The sequence below is a fragment of the Equus quagga genome, chromosome 19 (genome assembly GCF_021613505.1).
Source record: "Equus quagga isolate Etosha38 chromosome 19, UCLA_HA_Equagga_1.0, whole genome shotgun sequence".
NCBI classification, from domain to species: Eukaryota; Metazoa; Chordata; class Mammalia; order Perissodactyla; family Equidae; genus Equus; species Equus quagga.
The window spans coordinates 33,618,401-33,641,367 of record NC_060285.1 but is presented as its reverse complement, the minus strand read 5'-3'; positions in this window follow the sequence as shown (position 1 = coordinate 33,641,367).

Here is a 22,967-nt window from a genome sequence, read left to right as displayed (position 1 = left end):
CCACTGAGTCAAGAATTTGACCTTGCTGCTTTCTTCCTCAGTCCTACTCCTTAAATGCATTACTACACTTAGTTCTTTTCCTCTCTTGCAGGATGTCATGTTGACTGAGCCCTCCAGGACCTGTTATTTTTATTACCATAGCTCTTTTTTTCCCTGCAAATAGCTTTCTATTTTTCTGTTCAGCCATATTTGTGCTACCATCATTTCCTAGGGCTAGATCATCACTTCAAATCTGCTTTTTAAATTTTATTTCTGGCTCCTGACTCTATGTTCTTGGGTGGTTTTATTTACTTCCTGTAGGAAACTCTGTATGTAGAGGCCTGCCCAGTGAGCGGATGGTCACAACAAGACCCCCCTGCCATCCCAGAATGCGACATAAACATTCTCTTAATGGTGCTTCCTGGCTTCCTCCCTTTAAACATCCGCTAACAAAACTAAAAAGTAGTCGAACCTTTGACCCCCACTGGAGCGATAAAACCTCTGGACTCTTTCTGTCCAGTGTATATAGGTTACATCTCGACGTGCAATGTGGTTTAGAAGATATCACAAGTTAAATTTTCTCTCTCAGTACTTCAGTTTCTTCTTCTTCAAAGATGGGAATAATACTGCTTACTTTTATAGTTTATTTTAAGGATTAAATAGAATCAACACATGTTAGAAACTCCTAGCACAGGATCTAACATAGAGTAGGTCTTTCAGGGGGGTCTTGAAAACCATTGCCTGATAAGTATTTATCAAAGGCTTTTTGTTCTGTTGTTTTAATTCTGAAAAAGGACACTTATGAGTTGCTGAACAATCGCTGGATGCTTTCTCAGTTCACTATTAATTGAAGCTACAATGTAGTGCTAGGTGCACCTGCCATTTTATACTTCAGATTTTAGAAAAATAAACAAAAACAATAAAATTGAAAACAACTCTAAGGATCTTATCAATGACCTTGGTTGCTCAGGCATGACTGAAGCGACGTGATCTGAATGCAGTAGTTGTTTCTGTTGAGTTTGCCAGGGGGCCCACCGCCACGGACCCACACACACATGCACACACACGCATTTCTCCTTTTGAGTTATAACTTTGACATGATTCAGTTTGGAGAGTATAGCTGTAGCAAATTCAACAGAAATAAATTCAGCTAGAGTTCTAAGTTACACCTATGGTAAAGTCAATAAAGTAATCTTTTAACCCGGCCCCCTGACTTTTACTACAATGTCGAGTGGGTTTTCATACCACATGTGAATCAATAGACAAAGCCCGGGAGGCAGAGAAATAGAAGTACACTATTTGAAGGTTCTTATACTATGCGTAAAGTGGAAACTCCGAAAAAGTTAAATATGCTTCTACACTCTCAGATGAAAATAGGTGTTTGTATAAAACTTATACTCTGATGGTAGCTTTATCCATAAGAGTCAAAGCCTGAAAAGAACCAAATGTCCTTCAACAGGTGAAGCAATAAATACATTGTATGATATTCATACAATGAATACTCCTCAGCAAAAAAATACACTGTTGATACACCAAAAACTGTGACTGAATTCCAAAATATTTATACTGATTGAAAGAAACCAGACCAAAAAAAGTGTATATCATATGACTTCATTTTTATTTCATCTATATAAAACTCTAGACAATTGAAATTAATCAATAGTGACAGCAAGTATATCATAGGTTGCCTGATAAGGGGGTGGGGAGAAGCTGTGGGCAGGACCAGGATGGACGAATTACAATGGGACAAATAGAAACTTGTGCAGAAGTATGAATATGAGCCTTATCTTGACTGTGCTGATGGTTCCAGGGGTGTATACATGTGCCAAAACTTATCAAATGTACACTTTAAATATGTGCCATTTATTGCTTGTTAATTATTCCTCAATAAAGATGTCAAATTCAAAAAAAATATATATATATACGCTGTTATTTCCCCGGAAGATAAAATAAATTTTAATAGATAAAGTAGCTAGAAACTCTACAAAAATTCTAATGAGGAGGGAACATTTGCTCAATCTGTATAAAAAAATTATATATACATATATATATATACACACAATAAAATAAGTGTGTATATATACACACATGGGTACATATCAATATATATCTCTCTACATATTATATATACATATATCTCTTTCTCTATCTATACATCAAATTACCTTATGAAATTATCTAACAAATTTAGCCCTAGCCCAAGGCTAAAATTATATATTTGAAAATCATCCCCTTAGCATACTGAAATTCTGAGTTCATAAAAATTAAGATTCTAGAAAAAGAAGAATAAGATTGGCACAGCAGAACATTGAATAACATGAAACTTCAGACAATCAGAGGAAAATAGTAACTAGAAGAGCAATAAGAGAATTAGGAGGAAAATAAGCATATATACCATATGTTTAAGAGAATTCTTTCCCAGAGGAGATTAGTCATTTAAAAATGGGGTGCATGACTCTGAACAGACTCATGGCATGACTACCAATGAGGCATGACTAGAGTAACCTAACTTCCAGTGTTCTATGGACATTCATATTTTATACCAGTTATTTTTATCACCTGCCTTCACAGCATAGCACTAATATTTGCATATTTTACACCTGCTTAAGTTAATGGTCAATAAATTACATAGTATGGATCTTTTCCTTTTTCTCTTTTACAAATGAAAAAGCATTTACAGTCACCTTTTTAGTACTCACTTTGGGTAAACCAAGCAAACACACACTTCCTAGAACACACCAAAACAATGCCTTCACTTTCTGTTGGGATGTGCCACCATATGCATTCATTACTTCACCAAAGATATTTCACAAAGTATTTTCCATGCCTTTTGTAATTGGAACACCTCACTATAAAAGAACTTTTACTCAAAGTAGTTTTCCTCTAACATTAAATGTGCAAATGAAGACTTTATTTAAATCTTATTGAAAAATTGTTAAAAATATTATTTGACCCACAGCTAACACCACACTCAACAGTGAAAAGCTAAAAGCTGTTCCTCTAAGACCAGGAACAAGGCAAGGATGCCCACGCTCACCACATTCATTCAATCTATGACTGGAAGTCCTAACTAGAGGCAAGAAAAAGAAATAAAGGGCATCCATATCAGAAAGGAAGAAGGGAAATGGTCTCTATGCGCAGATGACATGATAGTACATATAGAAAACCTTAAAGACTGCACCAAAAAACTATTAGAACTAATAAATGAATTCAGTAAAGTTGCTGGATACAAAAAGCAATACACAAAAATCAGTTGCATTTCTATACACTAACAACTAACTATCAGAAAGAGAAATTAAGAAAAAATCCCATTTACAATTGCATCAAAAAGAATAAAATACTGAGGGATAAATTTAATGAAGGAGGTGAAAGATCTGTGCACTGAAAACTGTAAGACACTGATGATAGAAATTGGATAATACACAGATAAATGGAAAGACATTCAGTGCTCATGGATTAGAAGAATTAAATCTGTTAGAATGTCAATATTACCCAAAGCAATCTAAAGATTCAGTGCCATCTCTACTATATTCCAATGGCATTTTTCACGGAAATAGAAAAAATAATCCTAAAATTTGTATGGAACCACAGAAAACCCTGAACAGCCAAAGCAATCTTGAAAAAGAAAAACAAAGCTGGAGACATCACACTTCCTGGTTTCAAACTATATTACAAAACTACAGTAATCAAAATAGTATGATATTGGCATAAAAAAGATATATAAGTCAATGGAACAGAATAGAGAGCCCGGAAATAAACCCATGTATATATGGCCAATTGATTTACAACAAGGGAGCCAAGAATATACAATGGGGAAGATAGTTTCTTTAATAAATAATGTTTGGAAAATTGGTGTTGAAAGATAAACTGAGGCTTGTGAACATTTTTAAGAGTTTATTTGGGCAAAAATCTACTCGAATTGGGCAGCATCAAACTAGAAGTGGTTAGGAGTGCTCCACTGGCAGGAGCTCAAGGAGAGACTTCTCTAGGAAAGAGGTGGAAGGGAAGCAAGAAAACTACTGATTGGCTACAGCTTAAAGCCTATTGGCTGCTTGTGATTAGTCATCCTCAGGTTTCAATTTTGTAACCTCGAGGCATTTACAGGTTTATAATTTGGTTTGCAACCAAGGCATTAGAGCCAGCTTAGTCTAATGGCCTTCTTGTTTAATTAATTAAACACTGGAGAGCCATCATGCAAATGAATGAAACTGGACCCTCTCTTACACAATACACAAAAATCAACTCGAAATGGAGTAAAGACTTAAATGTAAGACCTGAAATCAAAAAACTCCTAGAAGAAAACATAGAGGGTAATCTCCTGACGTTGATCTTGGCAGTTATTTTTTGCGTTTGACACCAAAAGCAGAGGCAACAAAAGCAAAAATAAACAAGCAGGACTATCTCAAACTAAAAACCTTCTGCATAGCAAAGGAAACCATCAACAAAATGAAAAGGCAACCTATGAAATAGGAGAAAATATTTGTAAATTATATATCTGATAAAGGGTTAATATACAAAATATATGAAGAACTCACACAACTCAGTAGTGGAAAACCAATCTGATTAAAAAACAGGCAGAGTGGCTGGAACCATGGCCTAGTGGTTAAGTTTGCTGCACTCTGCTTCGGCGGCCTGGGATGGGTTCCCAGGTGCTGACCTATACCATTTGCAGGCAGCCATGCCATGGCAGCAACCCACGTACACAATAGAGGAGGATTTGCTCAGATGTTGTCTCAGGGCAAATCTTCCTCAAGCAAAAAGGAAGATTGGCAATGGATGTCAGTCCAGAGAGAATCTTCCTCAAGCAACAAGAGGAAGATTGGCAATAGAGGTTATATCAGTGTGAATCTTCTGCATCAAAAAGAAAAAAGAAAAATAGGCAAAGGTTTGCAACAATGTGGATGGACCTTGAGCACATTATGCTAAGCAAGGTAAGTCAGATGGAGAAAGATAAGTACTGTATAATCTCACATATATAGAATCTGAAAATGTTAAACCTGTAAAACAGAGAGCAAAATGGTGGGGGTATGGAGAGGTGAATAAGAGTGATGGTATTTAAGTGTACAAACTTGTTGTTGTTAGTGCTGTAGAGTGGATTCTGACTCCCAGCAGAGTGGAACCCTGCCCAGTCTTTTTGTGCCATCCTCTCCATTTCTGGCGCTGTATCAGACATGCTCCACTGCTATTCACAGAGTTTTCATGGCCTTTTTCAGAAGTGGGTGGCCAGGTCCTTCTTCCTAGTCTGTCTTAGTCTGGAAGCTCCGCTGAAACCTGTCCAGCATGGGTGACCCAGCTAGTATTTGAAATACCAGTGGCATTGCTTTCAGCATCGCAGCAACACACAGCCCCCACAGGATGACAACTGAAAGACAAGTATTGTAGTTCCCTGACCAAGAAACAAACCCGGGCCAGGCAGTGATAGCAGCTAATCTTAATCACTACACCACCAGGGCCAGCACAAAAAAAAATTAAAGTTGCAAATAAGCCTTAGGAATCTAACAGTATAATGAATATAGACAATAATATTGCACTATAATTATGCAATGTGATAAATATGGCTACATTGGCCATCCTATTACAATATATAAATGCATCAAAGTAACACATTGTACATCTTAAACTTATACCATGTTAAATGTCAAATTTATTCAATAAAAAAAAAGATGGGCCATATCCAAAGAAGATATACAAATGGCTGACAGGTACATGAAAAGGTGCTCAACACCGCTAATCATCAGGGAAATGTAAATCAAAACCAGAATAAAATATTGCCTCCCACCTATTAGAATGACTATCATCAAAAAGACAAGACATAATAAATATTGGTGAGGATGTGGAAAAAAGGAAACTCTTGGGCACTGTTGGTAGGAATATATGTAAATTGGTTCAGCCATAGAGTACGATGTGCTCTAGGAAACACAATTCTGGGTATTTATCCTAAGGAAATGAAATCATTATCTTGAAAAGACATCTGCACCCTCATGTTCATTGCAGCATTATTTACAGTAGCCAAGAAATGGAAACAACCTAAATGTCCATAGACAAATAAATGAATAAAGAATGTGGTATATATACACAATGGAATATTATTAAGCCACAAAAAAGAAGGAAATTCTGCTATTTGTGAGAACATGCATGGAACTTGAGGGCATTATGCTAAGTGAAATAGCCAGACAGAGACATGCAAATAAATACTGCATGATCTCACTTATATGTGAAATCTAAAAAAAAAAGAACTTATAGATACAAAGAACTAGGGGATCTACTCTCCTGCTGTGGTCACCAGGAAACTATTGATCTCCTTTCTGTCAGTATAGATTAGTTTGTACTTTCTGGAATACTACATAAATGGAATTATACAGAATACACTCTTTTCTTACTGTGCCTTTCGCTTAGCACAGTTATTATGATGCTCATAAGTAATATAGTTTGTGTCAATAGTTCATTCATTGTGTAGCTATACAATAATTTATCCATTCATCTGTTGATCAAACTTGGATTGCTTCCAGTTTAGGAACATTACAAATAAAGTTGATATGAACATTCATACACAAGTTTTTGTACAGACATATGCTTTCACTTCTCTTGGGTATATCTAGGAGTAGACAGTCTGTATCACACAGCAAGTGAATGCTTAACTTTTCAAAAAACTGCCAAACCATTTTCTATTTTACATCCTACCTGCAGTATATGAGAGTTCCAACACTTTTGCATCTTGACAATAATAGATATGGTCAGTTGTGCATGATTTTCTTTTGAATTTAGCTATTCTCATGAGTGTGCAATGGAATCTCATTGTAATTTTAGTTTGCATTTCCCTAATAATGATATTGCACATCTTTTCATGTGTTTATGTTTTCACCTATGTTCTTTGATGCAGTGTCTGCTTAAATGTTTTTGTTTCTTAATTGCGATATAAAGCAGTGTTTTTAAAATTTCTCTCAGGTGCTTCAAGTTCTTGAGAAGAATTTTTACGTTTTGTGTTTTCAATTCAATGATGACTTAAAAATTAATATGCTCATATTGTGACATCTGGATGATGACATACAACAAAATTTTACCGCTAAATTTCAGCTCCTACATTTCCATTTGTGTATATAAAGAATTATCCAGAGCTACTGAGAAGCAAATTGTTGCCTACTTAATCATCAATTATTTGTGTCAAATAATTGATGCCAAGAAATCCACATCACATTACTGCTGTATACTACTTTTATCCTTTGGAATCTTAAGATATTTTTCTTCATTTTTTTCTCTAATCAATCAATTCATATCTTATAAACAATTCCTCTTTGATATTTCATGTTTCTTTTAGACATTTTTTAATGTCTTAATATCCTCCATTTTACTTATCTTATAAGAAAAGATATTTTTTGAAAGTGTCTTCCTTCTTAGTTTTGGAGGAAAAAGTCTCTTCAGAGCTGCATTCCTTTTGCATTATGGTCAAGGAACGTGTAAGATTTGCCACATTTCTTCCATTTATTTCTAATTTTTGTTTCTTTAACATGGTAGCACAAAATCATTAACATGAAAAAATGGGAGTCTTTTGTTTATGATGACATATACTATTACTGTGTACCAGAACCTTTTTATTTCTTTCTCCTTATGAACATTGTCAAATGTCAATCTGAATATTTTAACACCACCCTTCAGCTGAGGGTATTGAGGTAAAGGAAGGACAGGTGAGAGATGCATAAGTAGGTAGTAAATGTCTCTCTTCGCCTTACAGCAATATGCAAACTCTTAAGCAAGATGTCTATCAGTGTAATTGAAGTTGTGAAAAAATGTTTTTTCTTTTTTTTAAAGATTGGCACCTGAGCTAACATCTGTTGCCAATCTTATTTTTTTTTCTTCTCCCCAAAGTCCCCCAGTACATAGTTGTATACGCCAGTTGTAGATCCTTCTGGTTGTGCTATGTGGGACACTGCCTCAGCATGGCTTGAAGAGCGGTGCCATGTCCGCACCCAGGATCCCAACCGGTGAAACACACCCTGGGCTGCTGAAGCTGGAGCTCATGAACTTAACCACTCGGCCATGGGGCTGACTCCTAGGTTTTCTTTTTATTTTTTATATTGTTAGATGAATCATGGTCCAATAAACATGATCACTGTATATATAAAAGGTGTAATAGAAAAAATATTTGATTTTACATTCAAACAATAATAAATCCCATTGGAGTAAAAAAAGTTATTCATTTGTAATATTTTACTTAGTGTTTATATAGCACTTTAAATATTCCTGGATAGGGCCAGCCCAGTGGCACAGTAGTTAAATGCCCACATTCTGCTTCAGCGGCCTGGAGTTCACTGGTTCAGATCCTGGTGCGGATACGGCACCACTTGGCAAGCCATGCTGTGGTAGGCGTCCCACATATAAAGTAGAGGAAGATGGGCACGGATGTTAGCTCAGGGCCAGTCTTCCTCAGCAAAAAGAGGAAGATTGGCAGTAGTTAGCTCAGGGCTAATCTTCCTCAAAAAAATAAGTGAATATTCCTGGATATTAAGAAATCCACAAAGAAGATGCTCTAATTTCATTTTCCAGAAAATAATTACAGAAGATGGTAGTAATACATTTATTCATCATATTTCTTTTGTAAGCATTCAAAAATGTTAATTTGGAAAAGACAATTGTATTATGAAGTGTTTTCTTAGAGATTTTTGAATTTATCAAATTACTATAGTACATTTGTCTTGTGAATGAAAATTAATTTTATCCTATTATTTTCAAGAGCACTTAAAATTTAAATTGCTAAATTACATAATTACCTTCTTAATAAAACTGAATCACTTTCTCATTACCGAGATGATAAAAGAGCTATCATTCTTCATTATTACATGTCTTATGATAATGATGCTGTCTGAAATGCCTGACTGATTTAAAGTGGTGCTTTCATTCTTTGCAAAATTAAAATAAAATCCAAACATTTTATATGTCATCTCAGAAAGTTATAGCTCTTAATGCCCACCTTTACTAAATTAGAACACTTTTTCATGTTTATCATTTGCTCACATGTATCATAAGTCTTTCAGATTTTGTAAAAGTATCTTAATTACAGATTGGAAAATTAAATTTTGAAAAACTTCTTTTGCTCTTGGAAATATTTTTAAAAGGCAAGAAATCATTATTGAAATGTATTTATTTATTTAATGTTTGGTGAGGAAGACTGGCCCTGAGCTGACATCTATTGCCAATCTTCCTCTATTTTGTATGTGGGAGGCTTCCTCAGCATGGCTTAATGAGCAGTGCATATGTCCACGCCCAGGATCTGAACCTGCCAACCCCGGGCCACTCAGACTATTTGATATTCTAACAGTAAAGAACAACTTGAACACAATACTGTCTCTACAATTAAAACTGTATATAACAATATTTAAGGAATCTTCAACATTACTTGTGACATTTAATACATAGCATATATGTCATTCATAACAAAAATTTAAGTTCTTTGATTTTATTAGCCTTTAACATAAATTGCTTATTGTAAATCACTTTCATTTCTATCTACTTCACTCATTTATATTGTCTTCTTAAGTTTAAATTTTAAAATTCTATCATTATATGCTCCAGTTTTTTTTTACTTTATCTTATTTATGCTTAAGTTTACAAGCTATTCCAGACAAAATGAAGAAACATGCAAAGTCCTCTAATTTATGCTATTGTAAAAATAAAAACTGCATCCTAATATGACCTATAAGCCTCTCACATTTTTTCAAAGAATTGAAGGATGCCTTATTCCTCATTACTTCTCCCGCCCTACCTTTCTCTGTCATTAACACCCACTCCTCATTCTTTCGGTGCTTTGTTTCAACATATCGGCTAACTACCCCTTTTATAGTTGGTTGTGTTCTCTGCCACTGTAATTTGATTCCCAGAACATTATCCATTTTTCTTGTTAACCACTTTATTCACTTTTCAAATCTCATAGTTATTTCTAATGATTTTCCAGGCCCATCCAACAATTTATGAGAATTATTATAAAAGTAAACCTATTGCTTTGTGCCCATTTTGAACAGGACATTTTTTTGAAAGCACAATATTTTATAAAGCTACTCTAAAATGTATCAGATACTTTGTCTCATAATTATTGTACCCTTAATGAAAAGTTGCTCTTTTGTAAGAAATATAAAAACTGCATATAGTAGAAATCTGTTAAAAATTACTAAAATTTATGGAGAGTAAGTTTCCAGTTAATAGAGTGTATCAAACTGGTACGAGAAGTTTATAGAAAGGAGGCAAAGCATAAGCAATTCATCCTTTCATCTGAAAAAAAAAAAGTAAGTACTTCTGTCTACCAGAAATGATAGCACATATAGTCATTAATGTCGTAGAAAAAAATGTACTAGTTCCTTTGAGGAAGCCACCTTTGTCAAGAAAATTTCACTAAAGGGCTTCCTAATAGAGCTTCCTAACTTTATTCTCAGGTTCATATATTAATTCCTCTCCCACTGCTCTGTACTGTTTAACTGTTTTGCTCTCCATGTGCCTTTATTACACAAAGCTTAACATTCCTTAAGTATTTTTTATGATTTCTCAAGCTAGAATAAATGAGTTAATGTCATCATGTATTTTTTTTTTATATGAATCTAGGTCCAGTACTGACACTTAGTTGAGATCTGCCTTGACAGTCTTCAATAACAATATACTTATAAATTAGTACCAAGAGAAAAGTATTTTCATTTGATTTTATATTTGACAAGATCCTGGGCCAAGAACATGGCATTAGGAGTAAGAGCAGAATAGTGAGTTAAGAATGACTACGGTTTACAGCTTTAGTAAGTTTCCGTTATGTTTCGAGATTGAGAAGGGGCGAAAGTCAACAAGTTGGGAGAAACAGAGAGGAGGAATAACAGGTTTACAGGTGAAAATAATGAGAGTGGATTTAGATTGTAAAACCTTGGGCCACTGTATTAATTTCAGGTGACAATGACTAATAGGCAGTAGGAAATAATAGGTGGAGCAATGAGAGGGAGGGTGATGAAATCAATTTGGTAAGATATAGTAGTTGAAGCTATTAGATTGGATTAAATCCACTGGAAAAATCTTAAGAAAAGAGAAAGAAAGAAAGAGAAAGGAAGTAAAGAAGGAAAATACAATGACTCACGAGTCTGACTGTAAATTTAGGGGTCAGTTATTTTCAGGTCGGATTAGCAGGCATAAGCCTAAAGGAGGGCACAAAATAAGAAGTTTAATTCACGAATAATTAAAAGGCAGTATATAAACATAATTTATCCTTTGTGAACAGAGCCTGAGACTCAAGGTTTCTATGCAAGAACATAGGAGAAGCAATTCACAGACGTTTTGATGGACCGCTGGAACCATCAAGCTTATCTTACAACAATTACTAGTGGTCTAACTACGAGAAACTTTGAATTCGGGATTCAAGTATTTCAACTAATGAACGGGCTTGGGTATGAGATGGCAAACTCAGTCAAAAATGAACTTAGACAATAAGGAATATTAAAATAGTTACCAGAAATTGAGGTTCTCTTACGGTGCTTAGTTAAAAGCAGTCAGTTGCATGGAAGTGGGAAAGCGGACTTACACACTGAGACACAAGCAGTTGCAAAATACAGACCTATCCAAAGGGAGAAGAATAGACAAGGCAAGCAGACCCAAAGTTAAGGTGTGGGGCCTCAGGCTCAGCTCCTTTTAGGTTCTGCACTCAGATTAGTTGCTCTTCTTCCCTAAGTAAGATTGAAAGGCAAAGAGTGAACTCTAGGGAAGTCATTCCACATGGAAATAGGAGGATGGAGCACAAAGCATTCTCCTCTAACAGAACACTAGTCTTGTAGTCTCTCTGTTCTTCTCCCAGGAGTTACTGGTAAAGATAATGAAAAAGTTCTGTCATTTCTCTGTATCTCTCTTTGAAAAGCTTCTCTCTTCTTCTTCTTTTTTTTTTTGAAAGAGCAACTATATGTGATAGAACAAAGCTTTCTCCCTTTTTGGTGCTGTTTAGAGTGGGGTTCTTGCTGCTTTCCACACTAGAGCACGGCAATTAGGATTTCAATAAGAGGTTAAACGTGCTACCCTAATAAGTCACTAGAAAAGAAAAAGTCCAAAGAAAAGCTTAGTATTAGCAAGAGAAATGTTCATCTTATGGTTATTTCATTCTAATAATGGAACAGGAATTTTCCCTTTCTTCAACATCACCTTCTGAACACAAAATCCAAAGAAACGGATAAACTTTTCCTCACTCAGTAGAGGAGGACACTGCATATAAGCAGATGCCTGAGGCCTGCCTCCGAGGAGAACGGGGCTGGGAATTTTCCGTCCTTCCAAACTTCCAGAGGAGAGTCAGGTTGTTTATATTTACATCTACAAAATATCCTCTCACCAGAAAAAAAATATTGTCTACTCTATATCCTATTATAATGCTTTTTGATTCTGAATTTTTGATTGAGACGCCACTGTAGTCTTTTTGCTGGCATGGGTCTCTTCCTGCCTAGAGCTTTGGGTGGATCCATCCCACTCTGTGGGAGGTATTTATCATGTCTGTTTCTTTGAGTTCCTTCCCAGCACTCTCAGCTACTGTGTTCATTTCAAGTTGTATCAGAAAAATTAAGGAGAGTATCTTTCAAATACAAAAGAACATTGTGAAGTGATTTTGAAAAATAAATATATTGGATTTCAATGAATTTTACACTGAGTATTTTTTAGCTTCCATATGTGGCATTATATTCAAAAGTCTGAAATTAAATTACATAGGCTGTTAATAACTTAAGAGATTATATCGGAAACCCAAGGCGTTTTCTCCTGCCACAATTAGTTCTTTATGAGCTTCATAATTTATGAATATTATTTTTTTCACACAGTCTTAAAATTTCCCTTTAGAAAGTTGTTTTTCTTCTTTGTAAAGTTAGATTTTTCTCTTCTTTTTTGAAAATATACTTTATCTTTTGTGATTTGGAATGACTTCATACCAAGAGTATCATATTTAGACAAGAAGACAAAAGTTACATTATATTGTAAATTGTTGAAAAGATTCTTAGTTAAATGGAGAAGATTATCAGACATTTATCATTTTTGCGTTCTGGAATGCAAGTTCTACAAAGGAGATAATGAAAATAAAATAACCTGCAATAGGCTAACTTCTAAAGAATTAATGAACTAAAAGAAAAATAAGTAAAATTGGATTATCTAGAAACTTTTATTTCACATAGAAATGTTGATATTAAGTGATGTTCCCATACTTTTTACCGAATTCAGTCCTTTGCTATGATTGTCTCTAGCATTTTAGTATTACGTTGGTGCCTGTATCAGTTGGGATTTTGTTCGTTTGTGTATCAGAGCTATCCACCATGTGTGAAACAAATAGGATTTATTTTTTTTGAGTAACAAGAGTCAGGAAGTAGGTAATTGAGGTCAGTACAGCTGCTTAAGGAAATCATCAAGGACCAAGATTCAGACTGGCTTCCTGAGCTGCTATCCTTAGCATTAATTTTGGACACTGCTTCACTCCTGGAGAAGTTGAGCACATTTCAGGTAGCAAAACAGGGTAAAAGATGGGGCAGTTCAGTCTGTCCTACCAAGGGACCTCCACTTACAACTTTGGCCAGAACACGGCCACCCCCAGTACAAGTATTTTTAACTATGTGTGTGTGTGTTTTTTTAAAGATTTTATTTTTCCTTTTTCTCCCCAAAGCACCCCCATACATAGTTGTGTATTTTTAGTTGTAGGCCTCTCTAGCTGTGGCATGTGGGACACCACCTCAGTATGGTCTGATGAGCAATGCCGTGCCGGCGCCCAGGACTTGAATCGGGGAAACCCTAGGCCGCTGAAGTGGAGCCCACGAACCCAACCACTCGGCCACGGGGCCAGCCCCTTAACTATGTGTTTTGACCAAATAAAAGCAGGATTCTTTTCGTAAGAAAATAATACATCTATCACTGTATTGCTTTTTCACAGAAATGGGTTACAACACTTTATAATGATTGCAGCAGTTTTCAAAATTCAGAATGCTTACCAGTCATTTAGAAAGTTTATCAGATGTAGAGTTCAAGTCTTTGAAAGGGGAGACTTATTCGGTGGGGCAGAGAAGACTCTAGAATTTTATATTTTAAATTGTCATCATAGTTCATTCTGATACAGATGGTTCACAGACTATTTTTTGAGAAATACTGGTACATTCTGGTAAAGTTCATTGAGGACATTTTCCATTATGATTAGTGGAGTTCAAAGATAATTGGTGATTTAATTTATTTGTACTTTATGCTTCAATTTCTTATAATTTTATTCTTTTACTTCCTCCCAATATTATCCATCTCCTTTTCTTTCTCTGTGCTTATATGTGAGACTGTCTGACTCTTGCCATTTGCAAACTTGCTGTTTCTAAAAATAACGATTAAATGAACTTAATAATTGTTTTTCTATCTTCGTTGATCCATAAGTTACAGTCACTCTGGAAACTATTATATACTTTTGGGAATAAACTCTAGATCTATTACTTAAGGTAAATTTTCAGACATATTTCAAGATGGCGACATACTGAAACCTTTTCAAGTTTGAGAGTATGCGAGCATCGAGTCTTCAGAATTCCTGGTGAAACAGACTCCTTTTCTGTCCATATCCTCCCTTTGATTTTGGTACTGATTTTAGAAAATACCTCTCTTAGCCTTCCATTGAATAGAATGTAGTCTACCTGAAAGGAAGCAAAGGGGCTTAGTCGTCATAAATTACTAAGTGGTTCCACCCCTCCTTGCTCACATTCAGTGATGTGCTGGAGGAGGCTCGTGTCGGCTAAACTGTTAGCGTCCATTCCCAATTCCACGTTCAATTGGTAGCTTGACATTGGCCCAGGTGGGTATGTTTTACACCACAGAAATTGGCAAATGCTACAAATCAGGCTTTTGTTTTGCTTTGTTTTTCCTAGAACATCACTGCCTATGAAATTACCCATCTTTCCTCACCTTCGACCCCTTAGGAATTTGAGTTTTGGTTCACATAGCTAAGAGAGGGTGTTGAAGAGAGAAAGAGAAGAAAAAGAAAGGAAGAAAGGGGAGGGTAGAGGATGAGGGAGGGAGGGACAGAGGGAGGGAGTGAGGGAGAGAGAAAGAGAGAGAAAGAAAGAAAGAAAAAAGAAAGGAAGCAAAGAAGGCAAGAGAAAGACTCGGCGAAATCAATCAAATTCTAGGCCTGCCTGGTTTTCAATTTCATTCAAAATTTAAAAACAAAAGAAATGAAAACATAAACTGGAGTCTGAAGATTTGAAATAGAATCCTTCTTAATAAAATAAAAATAGAAAATTTTTTTTTAATATGGTAACTAGTTCCTAGTAAAAAGTTCTTGGTTACATTAATATTGTTTTACTCATCCTTCTCCAAACACAGAGTCCAGGCATTTTTGAAGGACGGGGTGGGCCACAGAGAGGAAAGCTGTGGAATGGCTCTAGAACAAAGTGAGTCATATAAATGATTTACTATGTTCTGTAGGATACAGATCATGGGTTGCTGAGATCATCACAATGGAAAATATTGATTCACTTATAAGAAGATAGAAAGTCAGAGCTGAGTCAACCCTCAAAGCACACTACAGAATGATGCCCTATAAAATCCTACATAGACAAGCTCCATTGTTTGGCAGCCTCCACACAACCTGGTTTTGCAAGATGCCCTTGACTGATGCATAGAGTCAGCTCTCCTTAAATCAATATGGTATGTTAATAGTGAAGAAATAATTTTGTAATAGCTTTTGTTTGTTCCATGGATTGCTCAAGGCAAATTGCATAGCGTGAAATGGGATGAACTCCTAAATTAGCACTCCAAAGACAGCAATCCCATAGGTCATTGATAAATGACATACAATACATGCGCTCTGGTTAAAGTTTGTATTTTGCAAGTCAATCTAAATAAATACACACCATGTAATAGACTTGAAAAAAGGTCTCTACTAAGGATATGAGCTTTGGAGAGACAGATATACCAAAGAGACATAAAGAATGCAATCATCATCCCTTCCAAAATAATCCAGTGTAACCAATCATTAAAGGTTATTCTCTTAAGAGTGCCCAAACGGACTGACTGCAATATTAGTCAATAATTTAAAAATAATAGAAAGACTGAAATATATATATATTTTTGGTAAGGAAGATAGGCCCTGAGCTAATGTCTATTTCCAATCTTCCTCTTTTTGCTTGAGGAAGATTATCCCTGAACTACCAACTGTTGCCAATCATCGTCTATTTTCTATACAGGATGCTGCCACAGCATGGCTTGATGAGCAGTGTATAGGTCCACAGCCGGGACCCAAACCTGCAAGCCCAGGGCACAAAGTGGAGCGTGCTAAATTAACCACTACACCACCAGGCCAACCCCTGAAATAAATATTTTATGAACAGATGAGGCAATCATAAGAATCGTTTAGCTGTGTATATATACACATTAAATGCTTTTATTCTGATTCTAGTTTTTGTGTAAAGCTATCTCAGTACATGTCTGATTCCATTGACTTTCACCTATGCACATTATGAAAGACATTTTCCTATTGGTATTAATATTATTCATATTAGCAAATGTTCTTCTAAAGAATTAAATACTGAAGTAATAGTGGAGAGTTAAGTCCACCTAATCTCGCGTGTATTAAACATTGATTTGACAGAAACCTAACTCGAAGTAGAAGAATAAAAAAAAGCCAATTTCACAATCACCGAGAAGGATGGGTGTGGAGGTGACAGAGGCATAAGAGTGGATCTAGGGCTCACATATTAACGCTACAACTCTTTCTACCTACCTGTGCTGTTGTTCTCTGTGTTTTGGCCACATTCTTGGTTAATACAGACAGGCTTCCTCCGTTTGGTGGGGAAAATGGGCAATGCCAATACTTAATTAACATATTCCTTGCACTAGGAATCCAGAAGCAAGAGAGTGAATTTTAGCTCTCCTAGCAAGTAAAGAATGTCCCAGTCTAGTTTAAATTATGTGCCGTCTTTGAAAAGAATCACTGTGGACTGGACAATGAGTCCGTCTGAAGGCCTAAATGAGAGCCTAAATCATATGCCTTCTCCTAAATCTGGGACTGTTTGGGATATGATTGACAGCCTCACCACAACCATAAGAAATGGAAATTTAAATATTCCTCAAAGAAGTAAGTTTAGAGACAGACCACATCAAGAAATGTTCACTATACCATGTAGTAAAGTATGCAGATTTGATTTCTGGTACTTTTTAGCTTTCCCACAAAAGTAAGCAGAATTTTCAGTTTTCTCCAATGTAATTAAAATATGTCCAATCTGTTGGGTATTTAAATGTATTACCATGGTGACAAAACAGGTTTGAACAACATTTATAGATTCCCAATCATCACCAGAAAACAGCATGGAAGGAAAAGCAAAGAAACCAGGAGGTGCCTGTCTATGCACAGTGTATTCATTAGAACTACTTATCTTTGGGTCAGACTGGTTTTAAAAACAGAATGTATAAATAATAAACATAGTCGCCACAAGAGAGAATCTCTTTGTTATGAAACTAACAAAAAACTAAAATATATCAGTTACCTCATTTCTCCCACAGCATTGGACTAATCTGGGAAGCAAAAATGTTTCACCTTGTCAACATTTCATTGTCGACACACATTTTAAACACACATTTTAAACAAACATTATTACAATGAGTAGTGTCGTTGTGCCTCTTATGCATAGGAAGCTATTTCCATAATTCCAATAATTACGTTTACTCAAACACAACTGCCTGCCATTGGATTAAATCAAAAATGTACAGTAAAAATTACCTGGAGTAGGCAGCTTGTGACCAAATAGTCAATTCCTTATAAGAGTAAATTTAACTGTATCTTCTCTCCTGGCTGAGAGCCTCCCAGAAATAAATGCAGGAAGTGAGTAACATTAAGTGCCTCATCCAGAAATAAAACTTTAAAGTGTATCAAAGCCTCTGGCCACCTTAGTGCACAGCCTTTCTCATCCTGCAGAAACCCAGTGGCACTAAACTCTTGCCTGTTGAGAGGTAGAATTCCATAGTGGTTAGACATACAGATTCTAGAGACCGCTACCTGGATTCAATGCTTGACTCTACCGTTCACTATCTTTAGGACTGGACAAATCACTTAAAACATTTACCTTAGAGAAGTGTGTTTTAAAAGACAGAAGAAATAAAAAGCTACCTCATAGCATTGCTGTGATGAGTAAATGTTTGGACATGTGCAAAACACTTTAAAATAGTGCCTGGTTCATAATGTGAACTGTGTGTGAGTTCGTATTATTGCTGATCCCTATTCTATTTGCCCAGGGAATCTTTCTATGGAGGACAGCCATAAATAAAGTTTCAAGAATAAGCCCAGAGAAGAGACAAAGAATTTGGGTGACTAATGACTAATCTGAGGATCCCGAGGAAGTGGACTCAGTAAGCTTGGGGATTTCCATCAAAATCGAGCCTTCCAGGGGCGAGCCAGCAGTGTAGTGGTAAAGTTCACATGCTCTACTTTGGTGGTCTGGATTCACATGTTTGAAACCCAGGCATGGACCTATGCACTGCTCATCAAGCCATGCTGTGGTGGTGCCCTACATACAAAATAGAGGAGGATTGGCACAGATGTTAGCTCAATGACAATCTTCCTCAAGCAGAAAGAGGAAGATTGGCAACAGATGTTAGCTCAGGGACAATCTTCTTTAGCAAAAAAAAAAGGAAAAAGTCCAGCCTTCCAGGACCATGCAAGGAGACAGCAGTTAAGGGTCAGACTTTTACTTCCTTGCTTATTTTCTCTTTCCCAGGTTATTTTTAGAGTACTCTATGGATCCACTTTCAATGTAGTTTTGGTTTACAGTTTTCAGTTCTCAGTCTGCTCCCAGCAAATACTCACAAAATGTTTGAATTTTAAAGGTAATTTTAGTTATCACTTTACAGGTAAAATAACTCAATTTAAAAATGATTAATTGCTCTTTCATAGGTCACACGACTAATCATCACAGTTAATCCCATATTAGAATCAACTAGTAAGTCTTCTGATATGCATTTCATACCCTTTCCCCTGTTCTCAGGCTTTGAATGGTAAAACTCTGAGACTGAAATACTCCCATCTGGAATCCCATTATATCAACCAATCAAGGATAAATTCGGTAAAAAATAATGAAATATGTGAACTTTAGAAAAATGAAAGACATTAGTACTAGAACCTGCCATGCTATGCAAGTTGAAATCACAAGTCAAGACTTGTACTCCAAATGCCTAAGAAAATTTCATATTCCGAAGTCATCGAAAAGTATGTTTTCCTGTCAGTTATGTTTGTTCCTCTGACGTTCTATCTCTCAGTGTCAGTGGTTCCATTCTCTCAATGTGAATGTCAATCTGGGGCTTCATCCTCGAGTTTACCTTCTCTCTTGCCCCCTCCTTTGCAAAAATCCCAATTATTACACTTCAAAATCCCTCTTCATCTCCTCTTTAGCTCCTTTTTCTCCGTGAGCTCTACTTCACTTCAAGCTCTCATCAGCTTTCCCTGGATTGCCTCCTGGCCTCCTTTCTCAATCATCTTCCATCAAAGTCAGGCAATTTGAAAACCTTGGCATGAAATGTGAAGGCCCTGTATAATGTGACGCAATCCCACATTTCCAACTCTATTTCTTACTAACCCCTGCAGCCCTACACAACTATCTCTCTGTACTCCGGCACTGCTAATGTGTTCTCATGTTTCCCTGCCCTTAATATCCTTTTCCTCCTCCTCCTCTTCCTTCCTTAATATGAGATTCAAACATTTCCTCCTCTGAATTTGCATATTCTGGGTTAGCCCTGGGGTAATTATTGTTTTGTTGTTATTTTCTGCTCAGATCCCTTTCCTTACCTCGCACAAGAAGTAAGAGGATAGGTGGAACCCGATTGGCCAATCACTATATCCCCACTCCACTGACACAGTTGTTGGTCTAGGACGGATTTAGCTGTGCAATCAACATCCCTTTCTGATATTGTTCTTACTGTATTAAGAAGGAAACTCTGTTCTTCCTGGCACAGAGAACAGAAAACATGTGAGCCTAGGTCAGCTAGTAGCCATGTTCTCCATCACATGAAAAAGCCTGTCTGTAGGATAAAGAATGATGCAAGGAGAGAGTAGAGACAGGTAGAAGATAGCACTGGTAGAGATGAATTCTTCTTCTAAACCCCGAGGTTCACAGACGTGCCAGGGTTGCTGTAGAACTCCCTTAATTTGGGAGAGTTTCTTTTTTTTATCTATCCAACATACCTTTTTGTTTTTGTTAGTTGGGTTTCTGTCACTCACAACCACAGAGTCCTAACTAATAAAAGTACCCACCCTGGACCACACGCTATCAGAGCACTCTCATTTTCTACAGTTTTTTTATTATTATTATTAAGGTTATAAAAGTTAACATCCTTGTGAAATTATAGTTGTACATTATTATTAGTCATGTTGTAGTTACACCACTTCACCCCTAATGCCCTCCCCCCACCCCCCTTTCCCCTGGCAACCACCGATCAGTTCTCTTTGTCCATATGTTAACTACCACCTATGAGTGGAGTCATACCAAGTTCGTCTTTCTCTGTCTGGCTTATTTCACTCAACATAATACTCTCAAGGTCTATCCATGTTGTTGTGAATGGGACAACTTTGTCCTTCTTATGGCTGAGTAGTATTCCATTGTATATATATATACCACGACTTCTTTATCCAATCATCAGACGCTGGGCACTTAGGTTGGTTCCATGACTTGGCTATTGTGAATAATGCTGCAATGAAGACCGGGGTGCATAGAGCTTCTGAAATTGCTGATTTCAGGTTCTTAGGATATATACCCAGTAGTGGGATGGCTGGGTCATAAGGTATTTCTATTCTTAACTTTTTGAGGAATCTCCATACTGTTTTCCATAGTGGCTGCACCAGTTTGCATTCCCACCAACAGTGTAGGAGGGTTCCCTTTTCTCCACAGCCTCTCCTACATTTGTCACTCTTGGTTTTGGATATTTTTGCCATTCTAACAGGTGTAAGGTGCTATCTTAGTGTAGTTTAGATTTGCATTTCCCTGATGATTAGTGATGATGAGCACCTTTTCATGTGTCTATTGGCCATCCGTATATCCTCTTTGGAGAAATGTCTGTTCATGTCCTCTGCCCATTTTGTAATTGGGTTATTTGATTTTTTTATTGTTGAGTTGTGTGAGTTCTTTGTGTATTATGGAGATTAACCCTTTGCCGGATAAATAACTTGTGAATATTTTTTCCCAATTAGTGAGCTGTTTTTTTGTTTCAATCCTGTTTTCCCTTGACTTGAAGAAGCTCTTTAGCCTGATGAAGTCCCATTTGTTTATTCTTTCTATTGTTTCCCTCATGTGAGGGGTTATGGTGTCCGAAAAAATTCTTTTGAAGCTGATGTCAAAGAGTGTGCTGCCGATATTCTCTTCTAGCAGACTTATTGTTTCAGGCCTAATCTTTAGGTCTTTGATCCATTTTGAGTTTATTTTAGTAAATGGTGAAAAAGAATGGTTGATTTTCATTCTTTTACATGTGGCTGTCCAGTTTTCCCAGCACCATTTGTTGAAGAGACTTTCTTTCCTCCATTGTATGCCCTCAGCTCCTTTGTCAAAGATTAGCTGTCCATAGATGTGTGGTTTTATTTCTGGGTTTTCAATTCTGTTCCATTGATCTGTGCATCTGTTTTTGTACCAGTACCATGCTGTTTTGATTACTGTAGCTTTGTAGTATGTTTTGAAGTCAGGGATTGTGATGCCTCCAGCTTTGTTCTTCTTTCTCAGGATTGCTTTGGCAATTCGGGGTCTATTGTTGCCCCATATGAATTTTAGGATTGTTTGTTCAATTTCTGTAAAGAATGACATTGGAATTCTGATTGGGATAGCGTTGAATCTGTAGATTGCTTTAGGTAGTATGGACATTTTAACTATGTTTATTCTTCCAATCCATGTGCATGGAATGTCTTTCCATCTCTTTATGTCATCATCAATTTCTTTCAAGAAGGTCCTGTAGTTTTTGTTCTATAGATCTTTCACTTCCTTGGTTAAATTTATCCCAAGGTATTTTATTCTTTTTGTTGCAATCGTGAATGGGATTGAGTTCTTGAGATCTTTTTCTGTTAGTTCATTGTTAGCATATAGAAATGCTACTGATTTATGTATGTTGATTTTATACCCTGCAACTTTTCTGTAGTTGCTGATTGTTTCTAATAGTTTTTGTATGGATTCTTTGGGGTTTTCTATATATAAGATCATGTTGTCTGCAAACAGTGAGAGTTTTACTTCTTTGTTGCCTATTTGGATTCCTTTTATTTCTTTTTCCTGCTGAATACCTCTGGCCAACACCTCCAGTACTATGTTGAATAGGAGTGGTGAAAGTGGGCACCCTTGTCTTGTTCCTGTTCTGAGAGGGATGTCTTTCAGTTTTTGTCCATTGAGTATGATGTTGGCTGTGGGTTTGTCATATATGGCCTTTATTATGTTGAGGTACTTTCCTTCTATACCTATTTTATTGAGGGTTTTTATCATAAATGGATGTTGGATCTTGTCGAATGCTTTCTCTGCATCTATTGAGATGATCCTGTGGTTTTTGTTTCTCATATTGTTAATGTAGTGAATCACGTTGATTGACTTGAGGATGTTGAACCATCCCTGTGTCCCTGGTATAAATCCCACTTGATCACGGTGTATAATCTTTTTGATATTTTGCTGTATTCGGTTTGCCAAAATTTTGTTGAGTATTTTTTCATCTATGTTCATCAGTGATATTGGCCTGTAGTTTTCCTTCTTTGTGTTGTCCTTGTCAGGTTTGGGGATCAGGGTGATGTTGGCTTCATAGAATGTATTAGGGAGTGCTGCATCTTCCTCTATTTTCTGGAACAGTTTGAGAAGGATAGGTATTAAATCTTCTTTGAATGTTTGGTAGAATTCTCCAGAGAAGCCGTATGGTCATGGACTCTTATTTTGGGGGAGGTTTTTGATTACTGTTTCTATTTCTTTACTTGTGATTGGTCTATTCAGATTCTTTATTTCTTCCTGATTCAGTTTGGGTAGGTTGTACGAGTCTAGGAA